The sequence below is a fragment of the Aotus nancymaae genome, unplaced genomic scaffold, assembly GCF_030222135.1.
Source record: "Aotus nancymaae isolate 86718 unplaced genomic scaffold, 86718_ANA_hifiasm-v0.15.2.pri h1tg000062l, whole genome shotgun sequence".
Taxonomy (NCBI): domain Eukaryota; kingdom Metazoa; phylum Chordata; class Mammalia; order Primates; family Aotidae; genus Aotus; species Aotus nancymaae.
This window is the reverse complement of record NW_026988476.1, coordinates 19685740-19703499: the sequence shown is the minus strand read 5'-3', so window position 1 is coordinate 19703499 and position 17760 is coordinate 19685740. Positions and strand designations below refer to the sequence as shown.

Below are 17760 nucleotides of genomic sequence, written 5' to 3'. Positions count from 1 at the left end.
TCGCCTTTTTTTTTTTTTTTTGACAGGGTCTCACTGTGTCATCCAGGCTGCAGTGGAGTCATGTGATCTTGGCTCACTGCAGCCTCAACCTCCCAGGTTCAATGCAATCCTCCCACCTCAGCCTCCCAAGTAGCTTGGACCACAGGCAGACATCACCAGTCCTGGCTAATTTTTGTATTTTTTGGTGAGATAAAGTTTTGCCATGTTGGCCAGGCTGGTCTTGAATTCCTGGGCTCAAGAGATCCACTTGCCTTGGCCTCCCAAAGTGCTAGGACTACAGGTGTGAGCCACCACGCCAGGCCAGGATAATCTCTTTAAACACAAATTTTAAAAAAGTTTTCTACATGGTCAGGAGACTTCATTATCTGATTTTTGAGTACTATAGCTTCTTTATTGCCGAGGGAGCAAAGCATGATGACAATGACCACTTCTCATTTGTGTCCTTCATTATAGAGTTTCTAAATACACTTACTCCTTGTTAATGACTTAATTTGTTTCTGAAAACACCACTAAGTTAAAAGCTATTAAATGAAAAAAATTCCATTGATTTTATTGGAAAATATTTATGCTATGGCACTACAAGGTACTAGAGTAATTTTCACAAAAAGAAGTTACTAGTTACGAGTTAAGCTTTGAAAAAAAGTTCATTAAAGTAATGTACAATAATTTGAAAGTATTCTGACCCCAACTGGTATATTGAAACTCAGTTCTTGCACTAACTAGTGTTAGAGAAGACACCATAAGTTAAAGAGCATGATCCCAAATGAGGTTGTCCTCACTTTTGATGCCAGTCACCCTTTGGGAGTCCCTAGTTAACTGACTACAAATCCAAGGGTTTGGCTGGGTGTGGTGGCTCACTCCTGTAATCCCAGCACTTTGGGAGGCTGAGGTGGGTGGATCACCTGCAATCAGGAGTTTGAGAGCAGCCTGACCAACAAAATCCTGTCTCTACTAAAAATACAAAAATTAGCTGGGTGTGGTGGCAGGTGCCTGTAATCTGAGCTACTCCGGAGGTTGAGGCACGAGAATCACTTGAACCTGGGAGGCAGAAGTTGCAGTGAGCTGAGATGGCGCCACTGCACTACAGCCTGGGAGACAGAGTGAGACTCGGTCTCAAAAACAAATAAACAAACAAACCATCCCCCCTACCAAAAAATAAAAAAACAGGGGTTTCCCAAGACTCCCTTCAGGTTTGCCAATTTGCTAGAATGACTCACATAACTCAGGAAAATGCTGTATTTACAACTGTGTTTTATTATGAAGGATACAAGTTAGGACCAGCTAATGTAGAGACACATAATTAAGGTCTAGGAGGGCCCTGGATGCAAAGCTTTTATGTCCTGCATTGTGGAATTGTGGTGTGTCACCCTCTCAACACATTGATGTGTCCGTCAACCAGGATGCTTTGCCATGCTTCAGTGTCTAAAGTTTTTATTGGGGTTTCATTATTTATGTATAATTGATTGAATGACTGGCCAAGTGATTGAAATGAATCTCCATCCCTTCTCCCCACTCTGGAGGTCAGGCTGACTCAAAGCACCATCTAATCACATGGGTGGTCTCTCTGGTAACTGGCCTCCATCTTGAGTCATCTCATCTTCCAGCATAAATTCAGGTGTGATCCAAGAGGCTCATCAATAACAAAGATATTCCTGTTAGAGAATTCCAATTATTTTCAGTCTGCCTCCCAGGAACCAGAGACAAAAGCCAGTCAAATTCTTCACTATGAAACAGAAAGCATGTGAAAACATATCGTGCACGCTATGTCACACAACAAGCACAAGTTTGTTGAACTTGCCAGTGGTGGAGTGTTGGCTGGTAGAAGAGTTCTGAGGGCATCATTCTTTGGAAAGTATATTCTTTCTGCACCATTTTCTTGACCCATTTTTCAACTTTTCTAGGAATTATTACTGTTTTGCACTCAAAGTACTCTTAAAAATAACGTTACAGTGCAGGAAAACTTCAGGGCGCAATAAAAGCTAAACCCATGGAAATGGTACTCATTCATACACACAGAATGAAGTCTCTGAAGATGTTTCCTTTTATTCCTACTCAGTTGGTGCATGTACCCAAAACAAACGTTTTGAGTTCATCCAAACACAATTCACTTTTCTTCTCTGTTTTGTGTGTAAATTGGTAAGTGTCTCTTTTTCTGAAGTTGTAGCGTTGAAAGATCAGTTCTCGTAGTGTTTTTATTGAGTGTTTTAGAGCAAAAAAAGGTATATTGGTATCCGGGGGGTTCCTAAGACTACTCTCAGACTCAATGATTCACTAGAAGGTCTCAAAGGACTCAGAAAAGCTATTATACTCACTGTTATAGTTTATTACAGTGAAAGGTTACAAGTTAAAATCAGCAAAGGGAAAAGGCACATAGGGCGGAATCCAGGAAAAATTGGGTAGAAACTTCCAGTTGTCCTCTCCAATAGACTCACACAGACGCTGCCTACTTACCTGACAAGAATGTGTGACAGCATGTGCAAAGGGTTGTCAATCAGGGAAGCTAACCCAAGCTTTGATGTTTAGGGTTTTTACTGGGGTCAATCACATAGGCATGCAGCACCTGCTGACCTCAGCTCCTCAGAGGTCAAACTGATACAGCATGACCCAAGGCTTCAGCAATAGAAACACATTCTTGTTTGATACTCCAAGGGCTCGGAGGTTATCTTCCTGGAGGAACTCAAGGGCCAGTCCTCCTGAAGACAGGCCTTTCTTTGGAATGTGTATTTCCGGAGCAACCTGGGCTTGCCGACTTACCACTTTACTGCATAACTTAGAAAGAAGGTATTTTCGAGAGCCATTATGGTGGTAAGTCATTTATGAATAGTTGATGGGCGGGATATATCTGTACTTTGTCTAGAAGTTGGAGTCATTGGACCATTTGTGCTGTGTAGAAAGAAGAACACTGGCTTGGGAGTCAGGATACCCAAGACTCCTGTCATAATACATGGTGTGTGACCTTAATCAAGCTTCATTTGTATCTTCTGTGAAATGAAAGGGTTATTAGACTCTTTAATATCTAAGGTTCTTTCTGGCTATAAAAGTATTTTTCTACGAAGCCTTGTGTTATGATTTGAATGTATCCCCAAAGTTTATATGATGATCCCCAATGCAGCAGTATTGGGATTTTTAAGAAGTGTTTACATCACAAGGGCTCCACCCTCAAGAATGGATTAATGCCATTATTTTGGGACTGGGTTTGTTATCTTGGGGCTGGGCTCCTTACAAAAGGCTGAGTTTGGCCCCCTCTTGCACTCTCTCTTTACCCTTCTGCTATGGGATGACATGGCATGAAGGCCCTCACCAGATACTGGCACCCAAATCTTGGACGTCCCAGACTCCAGAGCTGTAAGAAAATAAATTTCTCTTCTTCATAGATTGCCCAGTCTATGGTCTTCTGTTATACAGCACAAAAACAGACTAAGACACCTTGCTAACTTGCTGTATGAAATAATACCTCCTTCCTCTATATCAGATTTCTTACCTGTTTTTTGAAATTTAGAATAGAACCAGGTGACTGATCAGGATTTCTATAATAGGCAGTTGTTAGGCTTTTCTGAGGTGAGAAAGTTGGGACTCTGTGCTGGTTTATATCATGTTGCTCCTTTCTATTCTGTCTCTTCGTGAAGAGGAAATGAAGAGAATGGCTCTGAGGGTCTCACTATTTCCTGACTCTGTCATTCACTCTTTGTATGATCAATTTCTTAATCTCTGTGTGAAAAACATCAGGATAATGTTGACTTCCTACTTTTTTTTTTTTTTGAGACAGAGTCTTATTTTGTCATGCAGACTGGAGTGCAGTAGCGGGATCTCAGCTCACTGCAACCTCCACCTCCCAGACTTATGCAATTCTCATTCCTCAGCCTCCTGAGTAGCTGCAGCTACAGGCACGTGCCACCACAACTGGCTAAGTTTTGTATTTTCTTTTTAGCAGTGATGGGTTTTGCCATGTTGGTCAGGCTGGTTTTGAACTCTGGCTTCAAGTGATCCACCACCTTGGTCTCCCAAAGTGCTGTGATTACAGGTGCGAGCCACGATACCCAGACCCTACCTCTTTCAATGCAATACAATGTGGAAAAATGAGGCAATATCTGTAAAGTTTCTTTTTCTTTCTTTCTTTTTTTTTCTTGAGACAGAGTTTCACTCTTGTTGCCTAGGCTGGAGTGCAATGGCGTGATCTTGGCTCACTGCAACCTCTGCCTCCCGGGTTCAAACAATTCTCCTGTCTTAACCTCCCGAGCAGCTGGGGTTACAGGCATGCGTGACCACGCCGGCTAATTTTTGTATTTTTAGTAGAGACGGGGTTTCACCATGTTGGCCAGGCTGGTCCTGAACTCCCAACCTCAGGTGATCCACCTGCCTTGGCCTCCCAAAGTGCTGGGATTATAGGCATGAGCCACTGCACGCAGCCCTGTAAAGTTTTTTGAGAGAAATTGGCCCTTAAGTGCACATAGTCTGCCTTATTATAATTGCAGGGGATGGTAGGTTTTGAGGCCTTACCTAAACCTAATTGCATTATATGGATGTCTGAGCCAAGGAGAAGAATCATCAGGTCTGCCTGGAATTAGAAGGTGTGCTTTTGGGCAAGACTGAAGGCAAATCTTCCTAGATGAGGGAGAGAAGGGTAGAGATGGGGAGAGGTGAAGATAGAGGAGTTGGGAGATGCAATAAGTGACGCTCATTTCCTGAATTCCTACAAGGCAGGATAGATCAGCATTTGATTCATTGGAGGCAACCTCCCTCCAGGCAAGAATATTCATTAAACTCTCTCCTGGTTAGTTTGAGACCAGCCAGGTCAACATGGCGAAACCCCATCTCTACTAAAAATACAAAAATTAGTCAGGTGTGGTGGTGGGTGACTGTAATCTCAGCTACTCAGGAGACTAAGGCAGGAGAATTGCTTGAACCTGGAAGGCGGAGGTTGCATGAGCCGATTGCGCCACTGCACTCCAGCCTGGGCAACAGGAAAATAGACAAACAAAACCTTCTTCTGGCTGGTATTGAAGGCTTAGCTTCTTTTTTTCTCTTTTTGATGTATATTTACACAAAGACTAGCTGGTTTACAGTTATCTAATCACTAAAATAATCCTTCCTGTCCTAGTGAAAAATTCCCAATTGGATAGCTGTTTCATAATACGCTATCAATGAAATGTGGGTCATTCTAGAAGATAATTTCCTCATCTATAAAATAAGCAATGAAGTGTGGCAAGTACTGAATGAGTTAATGTGTAAAAAAAACCCAGAAAGCTGATTGTGGATGGTTTTGGATGGTGCAGGACCTTGAAGGCTGGGGACTCGAGGCATAAATCATCTCCAGGCATCTGAGGACTCAAGGGGAGGCCATACATACTAGAAGCAAACATCTCACCCTTGTTGTTTTGCCAAAAAATCACCTAGAATGGGAATTACCATGATTCTGGGGGCCTGAGGAGTATGTTGGTCCTCCAGGCACATCTTCAGGGAGCACAATCTCAACTTACTATGGAGTGAGTGCCTCGGTTACCCCAAGGGGTCACACTTTTTCCACAGATGCCTTCCTATTTTCATTGCCGCTGTTCTCATTCCAGTGGTCCTTGCAACATCCAGGTTTCTGATCAGGAGTGTTAGGCCTGCAAATAAAGGGACTTAGCATTTACTAGATTAAAACACTGAGATGATGGACTACTTAATCTTATGACAGCAAATGGGGGAAAAATCAAAAGTGAATGAAACCAAACTGTCAAGAGCTTGCAATTGAAAACATTGTTTATTGAGAAAGCTGTTGATAAGAACATTTTGAAAGCATTTGAACACAGGAAAATAGGGGGCTGAATTTGTTATTTTTATTTTAGAGATGGAGTCTTGCTCTGTCATCCAGGCTGGAGTGCTGTTGTTTAGTCATAGCTCAGTGTAGTGAACTCCTGGGCTCACGGGATCCTCCTGCCCAGCCTCCCCAGTAGCTGGGACTACAGGCATGCAACACCACACCAGACTATTTTTTTTTTTAGACGGAGTCTCGGTCTGTCACCCAGGCTGCAGTGTAGTTGCATGATCTTGACTCACTGCAACCTCCACCTCCTGGGTTCAAGCGATTCTCTTGCCTCAGCCTCCTGAGTAGGTGGGAATACAGGTGCCCGCCACCACACCTGGCTACCTTTTGTATTTCTGTAATCCCAGAGTGCTGAGATTACAGGCATGAGCCACTGTGTCTGGCCAATTTTTTTTTTTTTTTTACTTTAAAAGTTAATACTGTGAAAACTTAGGCAGACCGAAAAAAAAAAAAAAAAGAAAAAAAAAGTTGATACTGAAACACAGTATCAATTTTGTATTTTTTAGTAGAGACAGGGTTTCACCATGTTGGGCAGGCTGGTTTTGAACTCCTGACTTCAGGTGATCCACCTGCCTCGGCCTCTCAAAGGGCTGGGATTACAGGCCTGAGCCACCTCCGTGCTCAGCCTTCTTCTTTTTATTTTTTTAAAGATGAGATCTCACTATGTTGTCCAGGTTGGTCTTAAATTTCTGACCTCAAGTGATCCTCCCTCTTCAGCCTTCTTGGGTAGTATCGTTTTAGAATCTGTAAATATCTGTTGGTCTTTTGTTTGATTCTTTAAATCTGGAAGGGCTGCATAGGACCATATTGCTTTCACACCAGAGAGATATTGTTTGTCATACTATAGACTGCCATTGCCTAAACCATGAATTTCATCAGCTTGTTCTATAAGTTGAATTTTGTTTTTTGCCATAGCTGACTGGAATCGACCACCATTCCTCACAGCAGTAAGGCACAACAAATTTAAATTTCTCTAAAGAAAAATTAATTAGAATCCAGAAACTGTTGTCTTCTCCAGTGTACATATTCTTTAAAATCGTCTACAAAGATGCCAGCAAGAGGCAGAGCGTGGTGGCTCATGCCTCTGATCCTAATACTTTAGAAGGCTGTGTGTGTATCACCTGAGGTTAGGAGTTCGAGACCAGCCTTACTAACATGGCGAAACCCTGTCTCTATTAAATACAAAACATTAGCCAGTATGGTGGCAAGCACCTGTAATACCAGGTATTTGGGAGGCTGAGGCAGAATTGCTTGAACCCAGGAGGCAGAGGTTGCAGTGAGCTGAGATCGTGCCATTGCACTATAACCTGGGCAACAAGAGTGAAACTCCCTCTCAAAAAAAAAAAAAAGAAAACAAATTCCAGCAAGGTGCTTAAGAGTAAATATTCCTCTGGAGGATTAAAGTTTCTATATTTAGGATGAGCGAGAATGAACAAGAGAGAGAAAGAGAAGGAAGCAACATTAAAAAAATAATTTTTTGCTTTGTTTTAAAGAGCCAACATTTTTGATTACCCATTAGATGAAATTCCTGGACCAGGAACTTTCCATGTACCATCTTCTTTTACTTTTATAGCTCTATGAAGTGGTTTATAGTCTACAATCCCTTATCTATAATGCTGAAATCTCCAAAGTTTTGAAAACTGAATTAAAAACAAAAATTGTTTTTGTTTTCTTTTGCGGTGTGCCCTTGTAATTCCAGCTACTTGGGAATCTAAGGTGGGAGAATGGCTTGCACCCAGGAGTTCAGGACTACCTTGGGGCAACATAGTGAGGCTTTGGCTCAAAACCAAATTAAAGCAAACAAACAAAAGCATTTTAAGTTTGGTGCCAAAGCTCACTTTGTGTAAAAATATGATCTGAAGTAATGTGTGGCTATGTATAATTTATTTATTTACTTATTTTTTGAGACAGAGTCTTGCTCTGTCGCCCAGACTGGAGTGCAGTGGCACAATCTTGGCTCACTGCAACCTCTGCCTCCCAGGTTCAGGCAATTCTCCTGCCTCAGCCTTCTGAGTAGCTGGGACTACAGGCACGCACCAACATGCCCGGCTAATTTTTGTATTTTTAGTAGAGAGACAGTAGATATTGGTCAGGCTGGTCTTGAACTCCTGACACCAGGTGATCCACCCACCTCAGCCTCCCAAAGTGCTGGAATTACAGGCATGAGCCCCTGCACCTGGCTGATTTTTTTTTTTTTTTAACTTTAAAAATTGATAGTGAAACACAGAGTTAAGTGCATAAAGTGAACAAATCTTTTTTTTTTCTAAAGTGAACTAATCTTAAGTGAACAGCTTGATAATTCTTTTTTTTTTTTTTTTTTTTTTGACACAGAATCTGCAGTGGCTCGACCTCCACTAGCTACAATCTCTGCCTTCTGGGTTCAAGCAGTTCTCCTGCCTCAGCCTCCTGAGTAGCTGGGATTACAGGCACCCACCACCACACCTGGCTAATTTTTGAATTTTTAGTAGAGATGAGGTTTCACCGTGTTGGCCAGGCTGGTCTCAAACTCCTGACCTGAGGCGATCAACCCACCTCAGCCTCCCAAAGCACTGGGATTACAGGCATGAGCCACTGCACCTGGCCAAACAGCTTGATAATTCTTACGTATATGTATAAACCACCACCCACGTTAAAATATGAAATGTTTCCAAAACATCAGAAAGTTTTCTTTTCAGACAATTATTATACATCTCCCACCCCAAGGTAATCGTTATTTTAACTTTTACCCTAATAAGATTTGTTTTGTCTGTTCCTGAACCTCATAGAAATGCAATCATATGGTATGTTTTTTTGTGTCTGGCTTCTATTGCTTGACACAATGTCACTGAGATTAATTCATATGTCACACTTGTCAGTATCGCATTCTTTTTTATTGTTGGGTAGTATCCCATTGTAGGATGGTACTATTATTCATCCACTCTTCTGCTGATAAACATTTTTTTTTTTTTGAGATGGAGTCTTGCTCTGTTGCCCAGGCTGGAGTGTGGTGGTGCAATCTTGGCTCACTGCAACCTCTACCTCCCAGATTCAAGCAATTCTCTTGTCTCAGCCTCCTGAAAAGCTGGGACCACAGGCATACGCCACGACGCCCAGCTCTTTTAGTATTTTTAGTAGATATGGGGTTTCACCATATTGGTCAGGCTGGTCTAGAACTCCTGACCTCCGGTGATCCACCTGCCTTGGCCTCCCAAATTGTTGGGATTACAGGCATGAGCCACCATGCGGGGCCTTCTACGGATAAACATTCGAGTCAGGCCAAAGCAGGCTGATCGCTTGATCTCAGAAGTTCGAGACCAGCCTAAGCAACACGGTGAAAATACAAAAATTAGCTCAGCATGGTGCTGTATGCCTATAGTCACAGCTACTTGGGAGGCTGAGGTAGGATGTTAGCATGATTTTTTTCCAAGTCTTTTTGTGGACATATGTCTTTATTTATCTTGGATAAATTTCCAGGAGTAGAATCACTGGATCATATAATTAATATACATTTAACTTTTTTTTTTCCAGAGGTGGGGTCTTGCTCTGTTGCCCAGGCTGGAGTGTAGTGGTGTTCTGCACTCAGGATGGCTCACTGCAGCCTCAAACTCATGAGCTCAAGCAATCCTCCCGTCTCAGTCCCTCAAGTAGCTGAGACTACAGGTATGTGCCACCACATCTGGCTAATTATTTTTATTTTTATTTTAAGTAGAGACAGTGTCTCACTTTGTTGGCCAGACTGGTCTTGAACTCCTGGCCTTAAATGATCCTCCCACCTTGGCCTCCCAAAATGCTGGGATTACAGGTGTGAGTCACTGTACCCCACCTACTCCTGTACTTCAAACAATAGGTGATTTTGTGTATCTAAAGGTTGTGACCTGGCATAACAACTCTTCAGCTACATCTTAGCTTAAATGGCCAGTTTTGCTTATATTGCAATTTAAGACATTTGGAATTAGAAACATGTGATGTGTCTTTATCTTAAACAATTTTGACAACTATTTTATTTTTTTATATTGCTATGATTTATTCATATTGTTGGGTTTTGCTATATGTCATTATTATTATTATTATTATTATTTTTTTTTTTTGAGATGGAGTCTCTCAAGGCCCAGCTGATACCAAATTTAAATAAATAAAAAAAAAGGGACAGAGTCTCCTTCTGTCACCCAGGCTGGAGTGCAGTGGCGTAATCTTGGCTCACTGCAACCTCTGCCTCCTGGGTTTAGGCAATTCTTTGCCTCGGCCTCCTGAGTAGCTGGGATTACAGGCGCGTGCCACCATGCCCGGCTAATTTTTGTATTTTTAGTAGAGACGAGGTTACGAGGTTTTGAGGTTTCACCATTTTGGCCAGGCTGGTCTTGCATTCCTAACCTCAAGTGATCCACCATTTTGGTCTCCCAAAGTGCTGGGATTACAAGCATGAGCCACCGTGCCAGCCCATCTAGTATTTCTTGAAAGGCATTTGCTTCCTTAGCATGTTTTTGCCATTGTGGACAGTACTGCTATGTATATTATTATATGTGGGGTTTTTTTTTGGTGTACATTCTTTTGGGTCTATTCCTAATAGTGGATGAAATGTACTTTAGGGTATATATTTAGCTTAAGTAGATATTGTCAAATGGTTTTCCAAAGTGGTTGTATTAATTTACATACCCACCGTTGAGCTTAAGGATATTCCATGGATCTACCTCTTCATCAACACTTGAAATTGTCAGTGTATTGTTTTAATTTTGCCAGTAAAAGGGGCATAAAGTGATACGACATTAGAGTCTTGATTGTTATTTTCCTGATTACCATTAAAATTGAATATCTCTTCATATTTTTACTGGCTATATGTGTTTCCTATTCTATGAAATGCCTATTCATGTTGTTAACCCAGTTTTCAGTTGGGCTGTTTGTCTTTTTCTTATTAATTGTAGGAGTTCCTTATATATTATTATTATTTTTTGAGACAGAGCACCCACGCTGGAGTACAATGGTGCGATCTCGGCTTACTGCAACCTCTGCCTTCCGGGTTCAGGCGATTCTCCTGCCTCAGCCTCCTCAGTAGCTGGGATTACAGGCGTGTCACCATGCCCAGCTAATTTTTGTATTTTTAGTAGAGACCGGGTTTCACCAGGTTGACCAGGCTGGTCTCGAACTCCTGATCACATGTGACCTGCCTGACTGGGCCATCCAAAGTGCTGGGTTACAGGCACAAGCCACTGCATCCAGCCTTTTATATATTATTTATACTAATCCTTTTTCAGTTATGCCTATTGAAAGTAATTGTTGGGCAGGAGAGGTAGTTCATGCCTGTAATCCCAGCAATTTGGGAGGTGGAGGTGGGTGGATCGCCTGAGGTCAGGAGTTTGAGACCAGCCTGACCAATATGATAAAATCCCATCTCTACTAAAAATACAAAAATTAGCTTGGTGTGGTTGCATGTGCCTATAGTCCCAGCTACTAGGGAGACCGAGGCAGGAGAATTGCTTGAACCGGGGAGGTGGAGGTTGTAGTGAGCCAAGATAGCACCACTGCACTCCAGCCTGGGCGACAGAGTGACACTCTGTCTCAAAAAAAAAAAAAAGTAATTCTTCCAGTTTGTAATGTCACACTTTTTAAAAGATGTATTTTAATGAATGAAAGAGATGGTTTTAATATGCTAACTTTGTCAGTCTTCTATAGTTTGTACTTTTGTGTCTTCTTTAAAAATCCTTGACTTCAGTAAAGTCTCAGGATACCAAATCAATGTACAAAAATCAGTAGCAGTTTTATATACCAACAATGTTTAAGCTGAGAGCCAAATCAAGAATAGAAATACATTTAACCAAGGAGGTAAAAGATCTTTCCAAGGAGAACTACAAAACACTGCTAAAAGAAATAATAGATGACACAAACAAATGAAAAAACATTTTATGCTCATGGATTAGAAGAATCAATATCATTAAAAGGCCCATACTGCCCAAAGCAATCTGTAGATTTGATTCCTATCAAACTACCAATAACATTTTTCACAGAATTAGAAAAAACTACTCATGTGAAACAAAAAAAGAGTCTGAATAGCCAAAGCAATCCTAAACAAAAAGAACAAAGCTGAAAGCATCACATTACCCAAGTTCAAACTATACTACAAGGCAACAATAACCCAAACCACACGGTACTGGTACAAAAACAGACACATAGCCAAATGGAACAGAATAGAAAGCCCAGAAATATAGGTGCACACCTACAGCCATCTGATCTTTGACAAAGTAGACCAAAACAAGCAATAGGAAACTGGGCGTGGTGGCTCATGCCTGTAATCCCAGCACTTTGGGAGGCCAAGGTGGGCAAATCACCTGAGGTTGAGGGTTCAAGACCTGCCTGACCAACATGGAGAAACCCTGTCTCTCTTAAAAATACAAAATTAGCCAGGCATGGTGGTGAATGCCGGTAATCCCAGCTACTCAGGAGGCTGAGGCAGGAGACTTGCCTAAACCCGGGAGGTAGAGGTTGCAGTAAGCAGAGATCATGCCATTTTACTCCAGCCTGGACAATAAGAGTGAAACTCCATCTCAACACACACACACACGCACACACACACACACACACACTTCATATTCATAAATGGTGCTGGGATAGCTTGCTAGCCATATGCAGAAGAATAAGACTGGACCCCTACCTATTACCATATACAAAAATTTACACAAGATGGATTAAGATGTAAATGTAGGACTCCAAACCATAAGAATTCCAGAAGTTATCTGTAGCTGTGAGCCCCCACCTGTATTGCAAAAAAAAAAAAAAAAAAAATTCTAGAAGTTAAATAGTTACTATATACAGGGCTTAATACCTAGGTGATAGGTTGATAGGTACAGCAAACCACCTTGGCACATGTTGACCTATGTAAGAAATCTGTGCATTCTGCACACGTGTATTAGTCCATTTTCATGCTGCTGATAAAAACATACCTGAGCCTGGGCAATTTACAAAACAGGTTTATAATGGACTTACAGTTTCACGTGGCTGGGGAAGCCTCACTATCATGGCAGAAGGCAAGGAGGAGCAAGTCACATCTTACGTGGATGGCAGGAGGCAAAGAGAGAGCGTATGCAGGGAGACTCTCATTTTTAAAACCATCATATCTTATGAAACTTATTCATTATTATGAAAACAGCATGGGAAAGACCTGCCCCCATAATTCAATTACTTCCCACCAGGTCCCTCCCACAACACATGGGAACTCAAGATGAGATTTGGGTGGGGACATAGGCAAACCATATCAACATGTATCCCAAAACTTAAAAAAAAAAAAAAAAGAATCAGAAGAAAACCTTGGAAACAGCATTCTGGACATCAGCCTTAGGAAATAATTTATGACTAAGTTCTCAAAAGCAATTGCAAGAAAACCAAAAATAGACAAGTGGGACCAAATTAAACTAAAGAGTTTCTGCACAGCAAAATAAATTATCAAGAAAGTAAACAGACTACATACAGATTGGGAGAAAGTATTCACAAACTATGCATCTGACAAATTTCTAATATCTAGCTGGGTGAGGTGGCTGAAGCCTGTAATCCCAGCACTTTGGGAGGCTGAGGCAGATGGATCGCCTGAGGTCAGGAGTTTGAGACCAGCTTGACCAACATAGTGAAACACTGTCTCTACTAAAAATACAAAAAATTAGCTGGGTGTGGTGGTGGGCACCTGTAATCCCAGCTACTAGGGAGGCTGAGGCAGGAGAATCGCTTGAACCTGGGAGGCGGAGGTTGCAATGAGTGGAGATCACACCATTGCACTCCAGCCTTGGCAACAAGAGTGAAACTGCATCTCAAAAAAAAAAAAAAAAAATTCCTAATATCCAGAGTCTATAAGAAACCTAAACAATTAAATAAGGAAAAACCAAATAACCGCATTAAAAAGTGGGCAAAGACACGAACACATACTTCTCAAAGGAAGACATACAAGTAGCCAACAAACATGTAAGGAAATGCTCCACATCACTATCCATCAGTGAAATGTCAATGAAAACCACAGAGATACCATCTCATACCAGTTAGAATGGATAGTTTTAAAAAGTCAAAAACCAGCAGATGCTGGTGAGGCTGCAGAAAAGACAATGGTATGTACTGTTGATGGGAATGTAAATTAGTTCCGCCACTGTGGAAAGCAGTTTGGAGATTTCTCAAAGAACTTAAGACAGAACTACAATTCAACCCAGCAATTCCATTACTGGATATGTATCCAAAAGAAAACAAATATTTCTACTAAAAAGACACATGTACTCACATGTTTATCACAGCACTATTCAGAATAATAGCAAAGATAAGGAATCAACCTAGGTGTTCATCAACAGTGGATTGGGTTAAAAAAAAATGTGGTGCTTATATACCATGGAATACTATGCAGCCATGAAAAAGAATGAAATCATGTCCTTTGTGCAGCATCGTGGTTGCAGCTGGAGGCCATTATCCTAAGAAAGAGAAAGCCAAATACTACATGTTCTCACTTACAAGTGGGAACTAAACATTGGGTACTCATGGACAAAAAGATGTCAATCCAATAGACCCTAGGAACTACTAGAGAGGGAAGGAAAGGAACGGGGCAAGGGTTGAAAAACTGACTATTGGGTACTATGCTTAGTACCCAGGTGATGGGATCATTCATAACCCAAACCTCAGCATTACCCAATATACACAGGTAACAAACCTGTACATGTACTTTCTGAATCTAAAAGTTTAAAAAAATAGAAAAGAGATTCTTCAATTTCCCACAGTCTAAAAGACATTCACCTATATTTAATATTTAGTGTTCAAGTTTGTTTTTGATACTGAAATTTTTACTTCATCTGGAGTTTATTTTTATATATGATGTAGTTATTCATATAAAAGTAGTTATTCATATGCAAAGAGATGAAATACCATATATGAATATATGGCATATAATACCATATACCATTCATATATGGTATATATGCATTACCATATACACCTATTAATATATGGTATGTATGTTACCATATATATCTATATGAATGGTATATGGTAATATATGCCATATATTCATATATGATATTTCATCTCTTTTCATATAAATAACTACTTTTTTCAAAATTTTTTTTTTAAGATAGAGTCTCGCTCTGTTGCCAGGCTGGAGAGCAGTGGCATGATCACTGCAATCTCCACCTCCCAGTTTCAAATGATTCTCCTGCCTCAGCCTCCCAAGTAGCTGGTACTACAGGCCGCGTCCCACCACGCCTGGCTAATTTTTTGTATTTTTAGTAGAGATGGGGTTTACCACGTTAGCCAGGAAGGTCTCGATCTCCTGACCTCGTGATCTGCCAGCCTGGGCCTCCCAAAGTGCTGAGATTACAGGTGTGAGCCACCGCGCCCAGCCTCAGGTTCTTTTTATTTTATTAAGTAGACTCTTTTCTTCCCATTAATGTGTCAAAATAATTATTGAAATGTGGAAATCGCAGAAAGGGAGTATTGGGTATCCTTCCAGTGAGGTTCTGGGCTTGACTCTGTAATGGGTGAGCAATTTGCAACTCTGTAGGAGCGGAGATTAACTTAAAGATTGTTTTTTCTACTAGACATGTAAATAATTTCTATCCAATAGAACAAATAATCTTAGAGAAATAGGAACTAGGTTTCCATAAACCCAAAACTAGCTAACGTTTCTTTTTTTACATTGCCTATATACACATCTAACTCATTAAATGTTCTTTGGGCTAATTTTAGCATCTGATTGATTTCCTCATTAATCATTGACTTGAGTAAAATCTTTTACATAAAAGAAATGTTTTTGGTCGGCAAAGCCTGAGTCCTGTCCCCTCACTCTCTTCCCCGGGCAGCATGAGCTTCTACACTCGCTCTGCCTTCTCCACCAACTACCAGTTCCTGGGCTGCCTCCAGGCGCCCAGCTGCGGTGTCTGGTCTGCAAGCAGCGCTGCCAGAGTCTATGCAGGCGCCGGGGGCTCTGGTTCCCGCATATCCGTGTCCCGCTCCACAGCTTCCCGGGCGGCATGAGGTCCGGCTGCTGGGGTGGCCGGAGGTCTGGCAGGAATGGGAGGCATCCAGAATGAGAAAGAGACCGTGCAAAGCCTGAAGGACCGTCTGGCCTCTTAACCTGGACAGAGTGAGGAGCCTGAGACCGAGAACCGGAAGCTGGAGAGCAAAAGCCGGGAGCACCTGGAGAAAAAGGGACCCCAGGTCAGAGACTGGAGCCATTACTTCAAGACCATCGAGGATCTGAGGGCTCAGATCTTCGCAAATACTGTGGACCCAATGCCCGCATCGTTCTGCAGATCGACAATGCCAATGCCCGTCTTGCTGCTGATGACTTTAGAGTCAATTATGAGACAGAGCTGGCCATGCTCCAGTCTGTGAAGAGCGACATCCATGGGCTCTGCAAGGTCACTGATGATACCAATGTCACTTGGCTGCAGCTGGAGACAGAGATCGAGGTTCTCAAGGAAGAGCTGCTCTTCATGAAGAAGAACCATGAAGAGGAATTAAAAGGCCTACAAGCCCAGATTGCCAGCTCTGGGTTGACCGTGGAGATAGATGCCCCCAAATCTCAGGACCTTGCCAAGATCATGGCAGACATCCGGCCCCAGTATGACGAGCTGGCTCGGAAGAACCGAGAGGAACTGGGCAAGTACTACTCTCAGCAGATTGAGGAGCGCACCACAGTGGTCACCTCGCAGTCCGCTGAGGTTGGAGTTTCTGAGATGACACTCACAGAGCTGAGACGTAGAGTCCAGTCCTGGGAGATTGACCTGGACTCGATGAGAAATCTGAAGACCAGCTTGGGGAACAGGCTGAGGGAGGTGGAGGCCCGCTATGCCCTGCAGATGGAGCAGCTCAATGGGATCCTGCTACACCTGGAATCAGAGCTGGCACAGACCCGGGCAGAGGGACAGCGCCAGGCCCAGGAGTACCAGGCCCTGCTGAACATCAAGGTGAAACTGGAGGCTGAGATGGCCACCTATCGTCGCCTGCTGGAAGATGGCGAGGACTTCAATCTTGGTGATGTCCTGGACAGCAGCAACTCCATGCAAACCATCCAAAAGACCACCACCCGCCAGACAGGGGATGGCAAAGTGGTGTCTGAGACCAATGACACTAAAGTTCTGAGATGTTAAGCCAGCAGAAGCAGGGGACTCTTTGGGGGGCAGGAGGCCAATAAAAAGTTCAGAGGTCATTGGATGTCAAAAAAAAAGAAAAGAAAAAAAGAAATGCTTTTAATCCTTTAGAAAATTATACTTTAACAAATCTGATTTGTTAAATCAGATTTAACAAATCTCTCTCCTCGTATACCAAAGTTTCAAACATGCTTGGGTCTGTTTCTGAGCTGTTTTCTATTTCAGCAGTCAATTGGCCTATTTTTGATCATACTGTTATAATTGCTATAGCTTCGTAATAAGTCCTCACATTTGGTAGGGCAAGTCTCCCCTTGCCTTTTCTTATTCAGAAATATTCTGGCTATTCTAAAATCTGTACTTTTCCATATACGTTTAAAAATCAACTAGTTAAGTTCAACAAAAAATCCTATTGAGATTTTGTTCAGAATTTCATTGAATCTGTGGATTAGTTTTGGGAAAATTAATATTTTTATGATAGTCTTCCTATCAGCAAATATAGTATACATCTAATTTGGATCTTTTTTCATGTTTCTTAGTAAGTTTTAATTTTTCCCTGTAGTGTTCTTGTACATCTTTCATTAGAATGAATCTTAAGTACTTGATTTTTTTCTAATTCTATTTTAAATCGTGTATTTCTTCAAATTACATTTCCCAGTTGTTTGTTGCTGGATATAGAAAAGAAATAAAATTTTTGCATCATAAACTTATATGTAATCACCTGCTAAACCCTCCTGTTATTGCTTATTTTAATGTAGTATGATTTATCAATATTTATGGTTTTTTTAATAAAAACTTATTTCAAAAATATTTCCCTAATTGAAGATCATGAGAATAATGTTTTTCTGTGTTATCTTCTGGAAGTTTTATTGT

At 41.6% G+C, this 17760-nt stretch overlaps 1 pseudogene; it reads left to right on the top strand.

The window, feature by feature from the left end:
- Positions 1-9329: 9329 nt before the first annotated feature.
- On the top strand, positions 9330-16910 carry LOC105719949 (keratin, type I cytoskeletal 18-like; annotated as a pseudogene).
- The last annotated feature ends 850 nt before the right edge of the window (positions 16911-17760 follow it).